Here is an 18,909-nt window from a genome sequence, read left to right on the forward strand (position 1 = left end):
TTATTTATTTTTGTTTAATTTGTACATTTACGGATTTAGTAAATCATTGTTATAACAATTGTATATTTTATGTTTGTTGTTGTCACTGTCATATATTTTCTTCTGTATATTTTTTGTTAATTTTTAATATATTTTACTTTTTATTGCTTATTAGTTATGGGGTGCGTTGACTATATTTCATAAATAAACATTACTTTCGTAATTCACATTTAATTTAATCCCTTTTCCCTTGCTACTCTAAGCGCCTACTAAATTATACTACTAAGAAAACAATTCGTAATGTGGTGTAGATACAGACGACGGTATTGGTCATTTTATTGTTTGAATTCTTGAAAAATAGAACCTTTTTAGAGAAAGTTTACGTATAAATAACGAATACTACGTAATTAACATAATAAATAAATACGTAATTCAAACATTTTAGGGAGACTAGAACGGAGACGTGGCAACACTTTATTATTACGCACACAATTCCAACTGTCAAAACTGGCTTCATTTACTTGTATGGAGTGAGTTATCTTTACTTATCTATGATCGTGGCTGTTAACGTTATTATACCACTGCTGGGCATGGTCGTGTCTTCACAACTGAGAGAGGCATGAATTATTAAAGAAAGAAAGTATGGATTAACCCTTGCTAAGGTTTGGCCATATTAGACTCTAAGTGCCCTCCAAATTACGAAAATGCACATACAATGGCACTAGTAACCATTTAGTAAACTCAAACAGGAGGCCTACCACCATCTTGTAAAAACCATCATAGTTCAAGAAAGTTTTATTTCAATATTGCATTAATATTATTTTGTTTCTTACCACGACATCCTTAAAACATTTTCTCAATGTATAATTAAAATAATATTATTTTAAGAGATTGTAGTAACCCCCCAGTGCCTAATGTTTCTTAGTTTTATTTTAAGGTCCCTTACGATACTAAAATCGCAGTTTTATGCGCACTTTACAAATATTGCTTGTTCTACCTAATCTACTTTATTCTGGGAGGATTGCCATGCTCAACAATAAGACAGTAATGAGACCTTATCTAAAAATCTGAATCCATTTGAACCGCTTCTCTTGCGACTCGCGCCCAACTTGTGTCCGCCGACATAACTGTTTCTGTTATTACGAATCACAATTGTTAGAGCACAATGGATGAGCAGACGATGATTCGTTTTTTTTTTCGTTTATTATAATCGCTCTTAGGCTGATTACACGTTGTAAACTAATGTCTAAAGCAATAATTATCTTTAATATTTTGTACGAAAAGATAATACGAAAATTTGTACATGATAGCCACTTACGTTTTGTTTGTAATTGATTCAAGTAACGATGTTAATATGTCGACGTTTTGTTCGTATGTAATAGATTTGGGTAACGATCTAATTATGTCGATATCAGGTTTTTGTGTCAATAAGAAGTGAAATAGGCGCCATAAGGAGCTTCGTCCAATAACATTAGTTCCCTGAATGATTGAATTTTTCCTCAACATTCGGTCATTACAAAACTAAAATAATATAACATACAATGTTTGATCGCCCGTTTGATTACTGCTTTCGTGTCTAATTGAGCAATATATTATTGCTTTTTTGAGAAAAACTTCTTAAGAAATGTGTTAATTGTAACATGAAAGTTTGTAATATAAGTACACAGGATATGTCACCTTCTAATTTATTCAAATGTATGTAGATATAATAACGATATTATTGTAATAAATAACAGTTAGTAAGCAGCCTTATTAACTGCGCAAGCGCTGAGATTATCCCATGGCGGTAAAAATCAAAGCTTTGGTAGAAAACATATTTTTACGTTTATTTTTATGACCCTTCAAGCATAATTTCATTGGAAATAGTGTTTGGTATGTCCAATTCATTTTCCGTCTGAATTACTGGCCTGTAATCTGCCCTACATGATGGTGTCTTAATCTCTACTTATATGAAACTTACGGGGTCTTCGTATAACCCCGCGACTTTCCTTGCTTCTATCACTGGCATTAAAACACTTATCTTCTTTGAAGTTATCTGCTGGAGATGCTATACCCAAAGTAAAGAAAGTTACTATGCTATGGCGCTGACATTTGACATCAGGGTGTGTTAGTAACTCATCAGTTCGACTTCATGCATGTGAAGTTAATTATGCACGTCCACAGGCGGCGGCCGCTTTATAGATGGACTGCATGCTCGGATGCAGCAGTGATAACAGTGATAGGTTTAAATTCAACCTCTCGGTCGGAGAGACCGAGGTCCCAAGGAAGCATCTCTGATTTTTCAAAATTATGTGCATATTAGAAACGAATAATGACGCGTTACAGACACATCACACTTATTCATATACCAACCACATAATTGCTGGTTATTGAGTGAAGTAATGGAAAATGTCGTGGAAACCTGCTCGACTGAGAGTTAAAAAAATCTCAAGGGTGTGTGAAGTCTACCAATTCTCACTTGGCCAGTGTGGTAGCCTATGGCCTAATCCCTCTCACTCTGGAGAGAGACCCGGGCCTAGCAATGGGGCAGTAATGATTAGAAGACGATGATTTTCGATAGTTTCATCGCAAAAATAATGGTATAACTTTCCGAAATAATAGGACATGATATTCAGTTTTCGAAAATCTAAATGATTGTCTTCATTATTATTTTATATCAATTTACAGTTGCCAGATCTTAAAGTCATACTAGATAATGTGTCCCATAAACATCTCAATACTAAGTAGGTTTACTATTGTTCCATTTGTATTCATATTTGGACATCATTATCTTTTCAAATCTTTACGAATAAAGTGCCACGGTCGTCTATTTAAATATAATAGCTTTTATAAGCTCTAATGCTGTTTCATTTCTAAGCGCATAAATACAAAGTAGTGTTGCTTTTATTTGCCGTGTGTCATGCCGTTTGGTGGTCTAGAATTCTAGGATGGTGACATTCCTCTATCCATCGATGTTCTGAAAGGTGTAAGAGCCAGTATGGTTCAACCTCGGAAAATACCATCGTCACACCCATTTCTAGCGTGAAAATATTCTGAGTTTCAAAATATTTTCAGGCTTTCAAAAAAATGTAAGGCAGCCAGCACTTTTTTTTACATTTTTTTTTATAATATAATAGTAGCAGCCATGCGTGCAGTCCACCTGATGGTAAGTGGCTACTGCCGCCCATGGACATCTGTAATCAACCCCAGATAGAATTAGATTCATATCTGAGGTCGGACAGAGATGCGCAGCTAGCTCTGAGGACTAACTTTATGTTGTTATATTGTCCCTAAGAATTGGCAATGCATCCGACGCCTTGCTACATTTCTGTCACTAAGTGTCAGCTAAGTGATGACTTGATGACTACAGGAACATTTATTCCTTACGGAAGACTTATTTCTACCTTCTTAGACCTTTTGAAGGCAAATGGCACACACATATACCTTTTTATGGACAATAATTTGTAGATGTAGCTTGCATAATGGTCTGAAAAATAACTTTTATAAACTTTAACTTTAGTATTTTATTTAATGTTTTAAAAGCCTATGTATGATTGAAATAATAAACAGCTACTGTAAGCTTCGGGACTACAAAAACTTTAATAAATTATTATCAAAGTTGACAAATTAGAATGAAGTCACTTTTGTGTGTTTTACCACAAACATAAGACAATCATGAACTAGATAATATTTAACTGTGTAGTGTGTACCAACCAGTAGTTAACAGTAATGAGAAACAATAATCATGATGACTTACGAATTCGTCTCCGTTACTCACATCTGGGGTGGGAGAGTAACGGGGGAGTGACATGTGGGAATCAGATGCCATCTGATCTCGTTTTTGTTCTATTCTAAGTGTTATGTACTGTTAAGTTACCTCATTTGTTTGCGCTTTGTAGCTGGTTTTAAAGGTTAAGATGATTTTGAGGAGGTGTTTTCGTGACGTGAGGGTCACCGCTGCCTATTTCAGCTAGCGCTGTAGCGCTGCTGTGTGCTAATTTAAATAATGTAATAATAAAGGTTCACTTTACACATTATATTTTAAAAGGTGGCAAAAATCCGTGACCAACTTAAGGTAAGAGTTTAGTCCCATTCAGAAGTGATTACAAGTATAGTCCGCGTAAATCTGCTAGTCCGCTCTGAATTATAAATGAATCGCGTCGCCATAGCATATTGTATGACTACGCCTGCTCGCAACGACTTCAGAGCGGACTAGCAGTTTGGCGCGGACTATATCCAAGTAATTATTGTGATCTTCAGTTGAACTGCATGCTCATTGGCAATTTCATAAAAATATTTGTGATCAGTTTAAAACATTATTGAAAAATTTGCAAAAGGGCGTTTGCATGTAGGCATTTAAGGTCCCATAGCATCACGTTATAACGACCTCTTTTGCAAAATTTCATGTTTCTTTATTTAGGCTGTATGTTATCAGGCATCATGATAACTTTTTTAATTAATTCTTTCTATACACTTTTTTCAATATTCAGTATAATATATTAAAGATATATATTATTATTATCGGTTCCTAGAATCTAGAAACATCCGACATACGAGCTCTACACACAAATACACACACACATCAACACTTACTTTACTGGTTGCTTTTCACTCTGCACCTGATTTATGTGGCTTTCTGGCTGGTTTTACATATGTATGTGCATTCTTGTATTGACTACTAGGTATCTTTGACCCACTTCCAAAAATTCCATACATATCTAAAAATAACTTGTTATATTTATTTTATTTAATTAAAGTAAAGTTGGGACCCAAAAATTAAGACAAAGTCATATTAGGCCATGGTAAGCTATATTTTTACACCTTTTAGTAAATGACTGAATCTTTTATGGTTGGAATGTGGTACCATTGTCACACTTAAATACGCCTTATGTAATATGTAGCAGTAGTGTGGCATTGATTGTAGATAGTGATAAAGCCTGGTTACAAGAGGCATTCCACCTTAGTCCTCAGATCCTCACATCCAATCTCAGATAGATTTCCGAATCTATTTAGAGTTAATAACGTGTCCTCTTTAAAAAAAAACCTTCTCAAAGTTTGCAAAGTCCATCAATTCGCATTTGACCAGCGCAGTGGACTGTTGCGTAAACCTTCTCATTCTAAAAGGAGTCCCGTGCCTTGCATGGGACAGTTATGATGATGATAAAATATTACTAGGCAGTATCCACTTACGAGGCAATTTTGTAGAAAACGTGGTCAAGAAAACCAACCTATATAATATTTAACACCTGTTGAATATTTATTAATCATTTATAATTATTTTAAAAATCTTCAAAAAATCTACCCAATTTTAAATTCCTAGAAAACAAGGTCAAAAAGACTAATCTACGAGTATATAATATTTAACACCTGTTGAATAATTATTTTTAAAACCTTGAAAAAATCGCCAACCCTACTGCGATAAGGGAACCAGCTAACGAGTAAGCAATTATAACTTTCTACCGGCGGGTCACGACAGATTTATTGGCGTTTATTGATTCCACATACCATCCGTTATGATAGCAATCCGACACCGTCGCACCTTTTGAAAATCAAAATCGAAATATTTTATTCAAAGTAGATCATTTAAAAGCACTGATAGTCTAGTCTAGTCTAGTCTAGGCTAAGAAACTCGGCCTCTCGATCGAGGGTCCGAGGTTCCAATCCCAAGCACGCACCTCTGATTTTTCAAAGTTATGTGCGTATTAGAAAATTAGAAATTCATTATCACTTGCTTAAACGGTGAAGAAAAACATCGTGAGGAAACCTGTACACGTGAGAGATTTATAAAAAAAATAATCTCAGAGGTGTGTGAAGTCTACCAGTACGCACTTGGCCAGCGCGGAGGACTATGGCCTAATCAGACAGTAATTGGTTGATAATGATGATGATGATGAGATCCTTTACGGAATATTTTTTATCTCAAGGAACTGAACGGATGTCGTTATGAAGAAGAGGCGACGAAAGAGTCTCCATACAACACATGTTTTAAAAAACTAAAATGATAATATACGATATCATCTAAACTAAAGCAGCATTTTATGAAACGTTATTAGCAATCGAACGTGTAATCCACCTGATAATGGATCCCTGTCGTCCATAACAATCAATAAGTAACTCCACATTATAGTACAGGAGTTCCACCTGAAGCCGAACATATTTTTTTTATAATATCGGAGTAGCAGACGAGCATGCAGTCCACCTGATGGTAAGTGGCTCCTGCCGCTGCCCCTGAGGACTAACTTACTAGCTTAGCTTAGCCTAGCTTAACGCTTTCTACACTCACAGCCCCACACTAGGATTCCCTGTGTCGTGGGTGCCATGGACACACACATAGACACAAGTATGTCTCCCTTACCACACCCTTCATAACAAATCACAGCAGCGCCTAACACTGCTGTTATTAGGCAGAAAAAGGTGTGGCAGTGGTGCCGCCGGAGTCGAACTACAAAGGGTTCTACCACCTTCAACATATTTATTTGGCCACTTTTGGACAAAATGTGTGCCTCTTATATATGTCAGCCGGCTTCCATACCCTTTCATTAAACGGGTTCTAAAACTGTGTGTGACAGTGGTACTACCCAAGTAGAAATCGATTCTACTGTGTTATGGATTTTTTACTAGAGAATCTGATTCATTAGCAGTTACTATCACCGTAGGATAGTGTTAATAGGATTAAGGACCTACCCAAAGTTAGTCACAAATGCATTTGTACCACTGAGAATAAAGTGACAATGACAAGTATGTGTTTTGTCTTACAAAACTCATCAGAACACAGTAGCGCTTAAAATTGCCGTTAAACAGACAATCAGAAATAAGTGTGACAGTCTAGCCTACATACCATTTACTAGTTATTACTAGTATACAGTAATCGAGTACATAGTCACAAGTAAAAGTAAGTTTATATAAAATCAATCTGCGAAGTAATCGAGAGTAAGCAATAAACATCAGTTATACCGATAAAAAGTAATAAGGCACTAGATTACTGGTTTAATGGTCGCATCTGGAGGAAAGTAATCTATTTGTCGTTAACACAGTCAGTTTTTGTTTAATATTACTAGTTATGATATCTTGTTTTCAGACCAAAAAAGTAAAATGTGAACAATGTGAAGTTATGAACATTGAAGGTGGTAGAATCCTCTGTGGTTCGACTCCGACGGCACCAACATTACTCCATTTCTGCCTTATAACAGATGTGATAGGCGCAGCTGTGTTCTGGCTTGTAGGGTGTGGTAAGAGAGACATACTTTTCCTAGGCATTCCAGCTTAGTACTCAAGGAGCGAATCTATAGAGGACTTTAGGTAGGAAAATAATCTTATCTTATTTTTTGCAGATGTCCATGGGCAGTAGTCACGATCAGGTGGGCGTGAAGATAGGATTAGGAAAAATAGGATTGATACAGTCACACAAGCGGTCGGCCGCACGCCTGAGAAGTAAGTTGACTATGACATGGGGCTCTTCAAAAAAGGTGTAAAAAGAGCGCTCCTCCAAAGCCGGTGATGCACTGACGACTACTCTGGTGTTGCAAATGTCCATAGGCGACGGTGACTGCTTTCCATCAGGTAGCCCGTCTGCCTCATCGTTAGGTATAATTACAAAAAAAAAGGTTGAAGAGCCTTGCATAAGTGTCTCTCCCTTACAATACATGAGTTTCATGTCATAAAATCCAATCTTAGCAATGATTGCAATGTTGCATGATTTGCATATGCACACACATCCCATAGGTCACTTTACATAACACAAACAAACATGTAAGTAACTTTACATAATACATGCGTAAGCCGTATATATGTTATGTATAGTGACTTAACCAAAATCTGACCCTGCTCGCTGCAACTTGGTGTAATAACATAATTTACCTGAAAATATTTTACAGGTTGCAACAGTACCGGCCCACCTCTACCCCTAATAGTCAGGAGTAGCGACGCTCTGATCGATCTTATGTATTGCTCTAATTCTGTATAGTGTTGATTAACATAGATATAGTGTAGCGAAAAAAATCTAAGTCTATGTTGATTACAGATGTCTGTGATAAACGGTAACTACTTACCATCAAGCGAGCTACATACTCGTTTTCTATTTCGATCTTTGTTTTTTGACATTATTTTATTATATTACAACTAGCTGACCCGGCAAACGTTGTGTTGCCAGGTAAATAAAAAAAATGTTAAGGGTGAACAACCCTTATCACTTAGGAGTAGGAAAAATAGATAGTAGCCGATTCTCAGACCTACTGAATATGCATATAAAACTTGGTGAAAATCGGTAAAGCCGTTTCGGAGGAGTACGGTAACTAACATTATGACACGAGAATTTTATATTTCAATCTTATAAAATAATACATAAAATTTCATTCCCAGAATGGACATAAAAATAATTCAAAAACTTACCACAACAAAAATTAATCCAAAAAGCACAACGAAGTCGCACTGCGTCCGAAAAACAAAACACAACACAAAGTTTGTTTACAACTTACAAACACTTCAACAGTCGAAAGTGTATCACGTGCAGTCCATAAACTTAAGTAAGTGCAAAGTGTTTAAGTTTAAAGTGTTTAAAGTGTGTTATGTTATCAAAGTGATTTATATCGACGCGTGAAGCCCGCGCGTCGCGTCGGTGACGAATGATGTTATGAGATGGAGCGAGGGAGCTTCTACGTGAAAGCTTTGGATCGCTTCATACAATACGTAGCCATTAATTGAATATTAATGTGCGATTTGATTCTTATTATTTCATATGTCTAGATCATTTTATTTCTTATATTTAAAATGTGAAAGCTGTTTCATACCGTTTTAAGTTAAGTTGTATTACTTACCCTTTACTAAATTCTTTTTTGAATTTATATTTTGACACATACCTTCACTAAAGTTAGTTTTCATTTCAATTGTAAATTAAATTATTCAAAATAGCTCTCAGGAGAAGGCAATTCGTCAGAAACCAACTTCAAATAGGAATCCAAACTTATTTAGAGTTCTGTGTAAGTCTCCATAGACAGAATAATAAATATTAAAAAACATTTTTTTAGGTATATTTTGAGAGTTTCTGTCGCCGCTTACTTTCCATAACAAAACCCATGCGAGGTGTGATCGATTATTGAAGTTCAAAAAGAATAATGTATAAAAAATCAATAATTTTTTTTTTATTTCATTGATTAGATTTGAGCAGAGGCTATTTACCATCGAGTTGGCTGCATTCTCAATTCCTTCTTCATTTATATCAAAATAAATATTACCGATATAATATGTGTATACTGATATCGATATTGAGCTTCTGCATAACGCGGTCCAGCAACAGGTGTTGCAGCTTCCGCGGTGCGTCACGCCTCGCTCGTTCGATTCCCGCCTGAAGCTGCATGCGGTTACTGGATAACTTAGTGCATTTCACTTCGGAACTCTACTTGGTACGGTAAATACTAATCATTATTTATAATCGTAGTAAACGCTGATGTGTGTGTGATCACTCAAGTATACTTGTAAGAGTCGTTTTAACCTCAAAGGAAGCAGATGACAGTTCATCTACTTCCTTTGAGGTCTGTCTACAGATGATAAGCGTAGCAAGTGATGATAAATGGGACGTTCATGATAAGATATAAGGCAATAGTTAAAGTATATAACTCCTGCAAGGATTTTTTTTTATGTTGGCAGTATTTTAGATATTAATTACATTAAGTTATTTCAAGACTAAAGGTAACTAAGCATCTAATTAAAATATCTTTTTTTTATAATATAGCAGTAGCAGACGAGCATGCAGTCAACCTGATGATAAGTAGCTACTGCCGCCCATGGACATCTGTAATCAACCCCAGATAGGATTAAATATTCCTAATCCTACTAGAGGTCGGGCACAGATGCGCCGCTACCCTTGAGGACTAAGCTGGAACGCCTCGGAAAAGTATATATCCTTTACCACACCCTTCAAATGGGAACACGGCAGCGCCTAACACTGGTGTTATTAGGCAGAAATAGGTGTGGCGGTGGTGCCGCCGGAGTCGAACCACAAAGGATTCTACCACCTTCTAACACATCAATATCACATTCTTTCGAAAGATTTAGTTAATACTTTCTGTTGTTCTTTCTAGTTTTGATATCAATACCGCGGAAATTCACTTTAGCATTGACTCGTTTAGTGACTTTAGATTGACATGACATCGTTACTCATAATTTATTGTTTTTCTTTATATGTACTTTGCGTTATTAATATAAATAATAACATATTTCATATTAACACCATAGATAAGTATAGATATCTCACCGCCTTGTAATTGAAGGAAGCCATTAAATGACTTACACGGTTGACAATTCTGTCAGCCAGTTAATGGCTGTCATGGTGTAATTTTCGCGGAATAATGCCGACATGCGCAATTAAGACACGAAATCGAAGAAAAAGTGCGGAGAAATATCGTTTCGTTCGTAAATGTTCCAAAAACTACATTTTTTAAATATTTTTCAAGCACGAAAATAGATGATGACAGTGTCAATTGTCAAAAGGTTACATTTTCTTGATCGCAGCGAGTAATCTTCACTAATCTATGATTAACGCTGATTTTTCGTTCGACTGCTGGGCATAGTATCTCCCAATGCCCATCTTACACACTAGGGGGAAGTCGGGAATTTTGGTGACTTACAGAAATCAAATGTTTTTAAACTGCTCATAAGGCCTCCTACAAGATAGCACTATACCCATTGGACCATAACCGAGACCAAGGGCTTAGCTTGCCCTCCAAAGTACGGAAGATGTTTAACCATTAACCATATTTATCATATTAACTACGGTTCAAATTATAACGAGCTGCTAATATATGTAACCGGATGAAGGAAGCCAGATTATAACTATATCGTAATTGTGTTGGCAAATCATCGCATTAATTATATGTAACCTCGGTGCGAGGTCTACTAACGAAACTGGCTGAATATAAAAAAAATGCTTATTATAATGATGTAATCATCTACCCATTACTGTCCCACTGGGCACGTCCTGTCCACCACGCTGCGCCAAGTGCGAGTTGGTAGTCACATATAATCCGAGCCAAACTGCTAGTCCGCTCTAAAGTTGTTGCGAGAAGGTTTAGTCGTACAATTTGCTGTGGCGACGCGACAGTGGGACAATAATGGGTTGATGACGTGACGACATGACGGTGTTTGAAAGATGGTAGGGGCAGCGTGAAGCAGAGTAGAAGGGTGTGGCTTACATATGAGGCGACAATTTAGCCTTAAAAATGGCAACACATCAGTGATTGGCTTCAGGGGGTTACTAGCATCTCTTAACACAATATTATTTTAATCATACTTTTACTTTTTTGGCAGGAAAATTTTTAGCAAAATATGACAATTTCAGTTGATTTTATACAATGGATAAGCCAAAAATTAATAAGGGTTTAAATTTGTTTAACTGTGTATAACGGAATTTTTTACTGTTTTAAGGAGGAAATAGAACTTTCCTGAACTATGATGTTTTTTAAAAGATGGTGGTAGGCCCCCAGGTGGTAAAGTTTGTCACATATGTTTATTGGGAGCAGTGACCACATACTATCAACAGGTGGACTGCAAACTTGTCTACTCCAATCTTATTCATTTGTTAAAAAAAATGCTAACATTAATTATACATTCGGATTTAACATATCCCATTCCTTTAGTTAGATATGTAACCGTGTTTAATATTTGTAGTTACATTGAATAACATACAGTAAAAGGCGTAGAAGGCAGTTACATAATACATTATAGTACAAGACCCGACCACGTAATGTCCATCTGATTCATAACCAAATTATTTTTATATAAGGATTATTAAAAGATACTTAGTCCGAGTTTTTTCAAAATATAAAAAATATAATCATAAAAAATATTTATGAATAATATTTTTTATTCCTCGTCAATAAAGTACCGAAAAAATTTAATTAAGTCTTATTCGTTCATTAAGATAGGTACTTAAATAAACCAATTACATATTAAGCTCATTTTTTGACAAAATTTTAAACGTTGATAGCCCTTAACATAAGTGTTATATGACTGATTATATAACATACATTGTTATATAATTGGCCAAGGGCGAATCTAAGTACCACGCCAGGTTCCGTACCACCAAAATTATTTTTAGTATTTTTATATATAATAGCAGTTTTAAAAATAAATGCATTACGAAAATTTGAATTGGATACGTATTGCGGCTCAATAGATAGAATAGTTTTTGTATAGCGACCCCCGGTCATTTTCTGTTTTTTTTTTTTATTTTTAGGATCTGTTATTTTAGCGGGCGTCATACATATTTTATATTGTCTGTAAAAAAATCAAGTGTCCTATCGATTATGGTCCAAATGATAAAACCCTGTGTCAGACGGACACATACCGGAGTCTAAATAACACGGGTTTCGTTTTTACACTTCGAGTACGGAACCCGAAAAAGCAGATGGATCTTCAAACCACGCAGTCGACTCTCAGACTACAAATCGAATCCCGAGCTCAGACAATACTCTACTGCTGTCTTCCTAAAATTGCTTAATCATGAGGTCATTGACACTTTGTCTAGTCAAACAGTGATCTGAACAACATCTCTCGATCGAGATCGACGATCTATGAGATACTGACACGTTTCTAATAAAGATGTTTATCTGTGATGAAAGAGTATTGTTGTATCTTTTGTAACAGTAATGTTGATAATAATGTTGTTGTATGTTAGAATTCAATTCGCAAGCTTTTTGATTTTTTTTATAATTTAGGGTTAACAGACGAGCATGCAGTCCATCTGACGGTAAGTGGCTACAACATAGACATCTATAATCAACCCCAGATATTATTAAATTCCTACCTGAGGTCGGCCACAGATGCGCCGCTATCTCAAAAGACAAAGCTGGAACGCCTCGGAAAAGAATCTCACCCTTATTACACTGTTCAAACCAAAACACAGCAGATCTGATCACCCAGATCCAACAGAAAACAGAAATATAAATCATTTAAACATCAGTTTAGCCGGGGATCGAACTTGGAACTCTCTACGTGTCCGATGGCGACCGCTTCGACACGCGGGTCGACAATTAACACTAAAAACGATGGAAAATATATTTAAAGTTAACGTGGTAGTAGTGGCGATAGTGGCAAAACACTTACTTACTGAAAGGAAACCCGTGTCCAATAATGACACATAACAATATGATAATGATGTTATGTGTCATTATCATGATACAGTTATCTTAAGATCTACCTACTATCTGTTACAGTTACAATCAGATAAATATATTTTATAACATTAATAGACACTAATTAGAACAAACAGTCTGCAATATAGGAAGATATTTATATGAAACATACTGTTAATTCATAAAATAAGAAGGTTTAACAGAAACACATAAAACTCTTTGCTAAAATTAATCCAACCGTATTATTAAGCTAGAGGTCACGGATATATTTTGGTTTGATGTGATGCTAATAACTTGTTAGAAGAAGATAGATGGACATAAATAAAAACGATATAAAAAAGAAGAAGATAAAAAAGTTAGATGGAGTTAGTGAGCATGAACTGGGCCTTATTTTGTGTAGCTACTGAACTTCACATGATGACTTTATTTACTTTTAAAAACAGAAGTGCTACACTAGTCATCTAAAACATAAACTGAATAACAAATTAATTAAATTAATTAATTATAAATAATTATTAATAAATGAATTATTTAAATCGCAAACAAAGTTGCGTGCCTCCACTAGTTACGTTACAACGAAAAACCGGCAAAAAATTAAGTGTCAATACTTGAACGTATTACCTAATCGACAAGTAACTTTCATTAAACGAAACCAACTAATAGGCAGGATGTAAGATTACATTGGCTTATGCAATTTAAAAAGTAAAAAGTCAAGATGGCGTGCCCAATATGGCGCGTGTTCCCGCCACAGCTGACCTTAAGGTTAACTTTCTCGAAGCGAGTGCATCACAATTATTCGCGTTTATTTTAATGTAACAAGTAGATTGGTATGTCGACAATGGCACATGACCAATATGTGCAAGGTTGCTTTATTATGCATCATAAATTTATTATAAGTTACAACTTTATTATTACACACATAAAAGTACATTTTATGGTCAATATATTACTGAGTGACCAATAAAAAGGTCTTCAATATTATTGTGTATAAGATACACAAAATTTTGTTTCCTTCGAATTAAGTTACAATCTTTTACGACTACGAAATTACACTGAACCTTGAATTGTTCTTCCTTATTTTTTATTACATTAAAATGAGTTATATTTTAAGGAAAGCGTACAGCAAATAAAGATCACATGAAGCGGTCACAACTAAGGCAGAAATTCTACGGATTAAGTTGGAACGCCTTATAATGTTTTCTTTGTAAATGTTTTCTTTCCCAGACTCTCCTGGAACTCTAGTACAGTAAATGATACCAATACTTTAAGTATAGCAAGACTAAAGTGGTATAAGGCAAAAATATTGTTTTATTACATTCCTTATTTATTAAATAGCAGACGAGCATGCAGTCCATCTGATGGTAAGTGGCTACTTCCGCCCATGGACATCTGTAATCAACCCCAGGTAGGATTAGATATTCCTACCTGAGGTCGGCCACAGATGCGCCGATACCCCTGAGGACTAAGCTGGAACGCCTCGGAAAAGTCTGTTTCCCTTACCACACCCTTCAAACCGAAACACAGCAGCGCCTAACACTGCTGTTATTAGGTAGAAATAGGTGTGGCGGTGGTGCCGCCGGAGTCGAACCACAAAGGGTTCTACCACCCTCGAAGGTATTTTAAACAAAGTGTTCTTACTTAATCCTCAATACCAACGCATGTGTGGCCGAATCTAGAAAGACTCCAAGCTTATTGGGAGTTAATTACAAATGTCCATTGGCGGTATTAGATATTACTTACCAAGCCGATATGCGCATTCACTATTTCAATCCCATAGAAAAAACCTTAGATATCGCTGTCTTCAAAAAGCTATCTACAATTAATTACCCGTCGTTAATAAGCCAAATTTTACACCATGGCACTAATAATTCATTAGCTATCCGATCCTCTAAGCCATGTTAATGACTCTCATATTATGCGCTGTCATATATAATTAGCGTACTTCACGGCATACTGTAATTAATACACCTGTTTGTTTTAATTATAATTTCATGTGACAGCCATTACTGGCACCTATGTCTAATTTACTTTCTAAATTGACCTGTTACGCAATTTTCAGATTCTGCTAAGATGATAGACAGACTGGTATTATTGTATATTTATTTCTATGGTATCTATATAAATAAATAGTAGTCGCGTCTGTTCGTTACTATATAATATGAACCTTTTATTGAATATGCGTTTAAACATTTTTTTTTCAAATCATGCCATATATTATTTATTGAATAATAACAAGGTTATATAAAGTACTATATTCGAAACAATAAAACTAAATACAAATTAAACTAAAAAATTAATCATCAAATTATACACTAATATAAACTTATTTACAAAATTTACATACATACAAAAAATAAATACAATAATATAAAAACTACTGGAAAATATTATCACCATCGCTGTCCTTGGACAAGGTACCGAAGATGCTGGCAGCATTTTAACTATACGAAAAAATGTATAATTGACTAACTTTTGTTCGCGGCTTTGCGCGCGTGATATTCGTCTATAACGTACTCTGTGTTAATTCAGGCCACAAACTATCTGCATATCATATTTCATCCAAACCCACTTACATAGTAGTTTTTAGTAGTAGTAACAAACATCCATCCATTCTTACAAATTTTCTCATTTTTATCATGTAGTAAGGTAATAACATATAATTATTATTACCTATACAGATAATCCGAGACCGCACCCAATGTTACCTAACTTTGTAAATTGGTTACCATTCACGCAAGCCTCTAGGCTATGTGTTTAGTAAAATATACATATTAAGGGTTTCACCCACGGCACTTATCCGGCGATATTATCATGACTACTATTCAGTATACATAGACATTATAGCTTTAGTAATAATACCTCAATGCATTATAGTGATATGTGGCCGGCTCGTGATCAGTCGCTACTGTGTTGGTACCTACTTGAATCTATGCAACAACTTAGCAATGAAAAGTAACACAGCATCACTCAGCAAATTGCAAATGTATCGTGGCAAAAATCCACTTCAACCCCTAAGTGACTTGCATCTGAAGTTTATTTATAATACTAATACTATTGTTAGTCTAACTTCGTCAAGAATCAATAAAGCCGAAACGGAGAAAGCGATCATTCAAGCAAGGTCCGTTCCAAGATCAATCACATCCATCCACTTGATGATTGAAGAAGTTTATCTGTCACGACTCGCAACAGGTTTCGCAAAACAAACAAACGGACAGGGAAAGCGAAAGAGCACGCGACAATTAATTATAATAATAAATCTCCGGCCAGTTTCGGGTGAAAGGTGCAGCTGGTAGGATGCGAGGAATGCATTCTCTGAGGTGTGACGTCATCGCTCGGTAATCTTTACTAGATCATCATTAGCCATTATATTTCATTTTATCAATGGTGGTATCAATGAATGGTCAAATCCGGTTCAAAGGACGAAAATTACATTATGTGTAAAAATATATGATCAAGCAAACGGCAAGATCTTAAATAGGCAGAAGTGTCACGTTTGCTTTTTTCTGTCAATATTCATTTAAATAAATAGTCTATCACAACATCCAAGTGCGGAATAACTTTTCACATCTTTGAGAACTATGTGCCAAACTTTTATCATTTTATTGTGTCTTAAATGTTATCCTTATTTAATTCCGTATTTATATCTTAAAAATCAGACCTGTGTAACCTACATTACACTACATAATCACTACTGTGCGTAACATTGCATAGACATAAACCATATAGACAACACACAATTTATAATACATTATTCAAATTTGATTCATATTGAATCTCTTTGAACGTCAACAATCCACCAGCCAAATCATTTGTCATATAATACCTATGACAATGAGATGATTAATAAAAAATATATTCATTTTAAATGCACATTTAAACTTAACATTAATCTGAACGAAGAAAGTAATGGTCAAAAACAATTGTAGATTACACTCATTACAGGAAGCCTGATAATTAAATTCATTAACAATGAAATGCAACCAGAACTTTCCAAGGCATGATAGCCCTTCACTGCATTCCTCAGTAATACCACCATGCAACACATGTAAAGACAATGTATGGAAAAGTTATGGGGGTAATGTACTTATGGAAAGCTTTTTTAAAATTATAAGCACTTGTAGACCTGCAGAGGGTACCCTTGTAGAGGTTTAAGCCCACCATCCCTTAAAATTTCGATGGTGTTAGAACCCTGTGTTGTTCGTCCGGATGAACTACCGCCACTTTTTCTGCCTAATAATAGCAATTTAAACGTTGCTGTGTTCTGAGAGTGGTTCGTACTTCAATCATCTCTTTTTCTGAAAAGGCCTAAAACCCGGAATTTTGTCAATGGAAATTCAAGAATATTTCTACGAAAATATTATGTAGGACTCATAAATGTTGATAGACTTTCATAACTTTGAAAACATTTAAAGAACTTCTTTCATAACAAATATTTTGGCATGGCATTTTTCAAAAACAGCACAAGAAAGTAACAAAAGAAGAAAGTCAAAAACCCTCTATCGTAACTCAGACACTTCCCAAAGTCAATCCGTCTTTATCAGCAATCTCCCATTAGTCGGCCACACATAGTTATAATAGTCGACCACTTTCCTTATGATTGGGATGTAATGACGATCTTGACATTGGCGTCACATCTTGATTTGGCCTACTAGCATTGTTACAATCAGTGCCATCGAAATGTAATTGTAATTACTATTACACGACCATTATTGTTACAAATAAAATTATAAGCTGTTAGCGTTGTTTGAAAATGGATGGTCTACTTAGATTATTATGGTATTTTAGAACAGTTTTGTAAATTTTCTTAACATGATAGTGATAATGGATGTCTGGGTTTATACTGTTTGTAAAGTAAGAACAAGTAACAATGACTAATATTATAGAAAATGTTTTATCCAAGTTCTGGAAAGCGATAATAGTTTGAGACTTATGAATCTCTTCAACATTCATACATTTAAATATTATTACACCCATGAATTTAATTTCCATTTTAATAAAACACTTATTTCGGATTTAAAAACAGTATTAACCTGGTAAGTTGATTACAAAAACAGTGACGAAACTTATTGAATATTACAAAATAAATAGATGATTTCTTATTTGACTGAATATTTCTACCATATATTTCGATGTCTTGTCAACTATACTTTTCTCGAATCATCATCGAAACAGTTACACCTTTAAAAATATTTTTGCAATATATAGCAATGCAGTTTTGTTTTTTTTGTATCAAAAACTCTTGTCCTCTCTCTAAGCGAAGTGTTTGAGCGGTAACATATTATAACTACTACCATCAAAGCTACTATCACACACAAAACTGTATCTGCAGACATGTCACAAACAACTTTTGACGTAAGACCTTTCTGAATAAGAGCAGTGAGAGTTGAGCGAAGCCGAAGTATGCCACTGGTCAGCCGCGGTATTCCAATAAAATTTGAATAATCACAGCGCTGACCGCCATCTATCGATAATAAGTGAAAGTTATCAGTGTTTGGACTGGTTTCACCGTGAGCGAGATGCGCGAAATATGTTTAGTGTTGCTATCTAATCTAAATCGTTATAAAATTGAAATAGATTCTTGAATATAATGTCCAAACGTTCTCCGATGCCCATGCAGTGATTTTAAGTATTAGGTAATCTGTAAAAATTATGTTTTATCTTCAGGTAACCTATAAAAATTATCAACAATATCCATCAAAACCATTTCTTTAAAAGTATGCCACACTCTTGCATTACATATTTTGCCACGAAAAGAAGTCATTTACTTTTACCTTGCATGTACAACTAATAACTAAATAATACACTTAGATATCTCCTACGTAGT

This window comes from Epargyreus clarus, unplaced genomic scaffold, assembly GCF_041222505.1.
Source record: "Epargyreus clarus isolate Ecla_fem2 unplaced genomic scaffold, WU_Ecla_fem_2.2 ptg000002l, whole genome shotgun sequence".
NCBI classification, from domain to species: domain Eukaryota; kingdom Metazoa; phylum Arthropoda; class Insecta; order Lepidoptera; family Hesperiidae; genus Epargyreus; species Epargyreus clarus.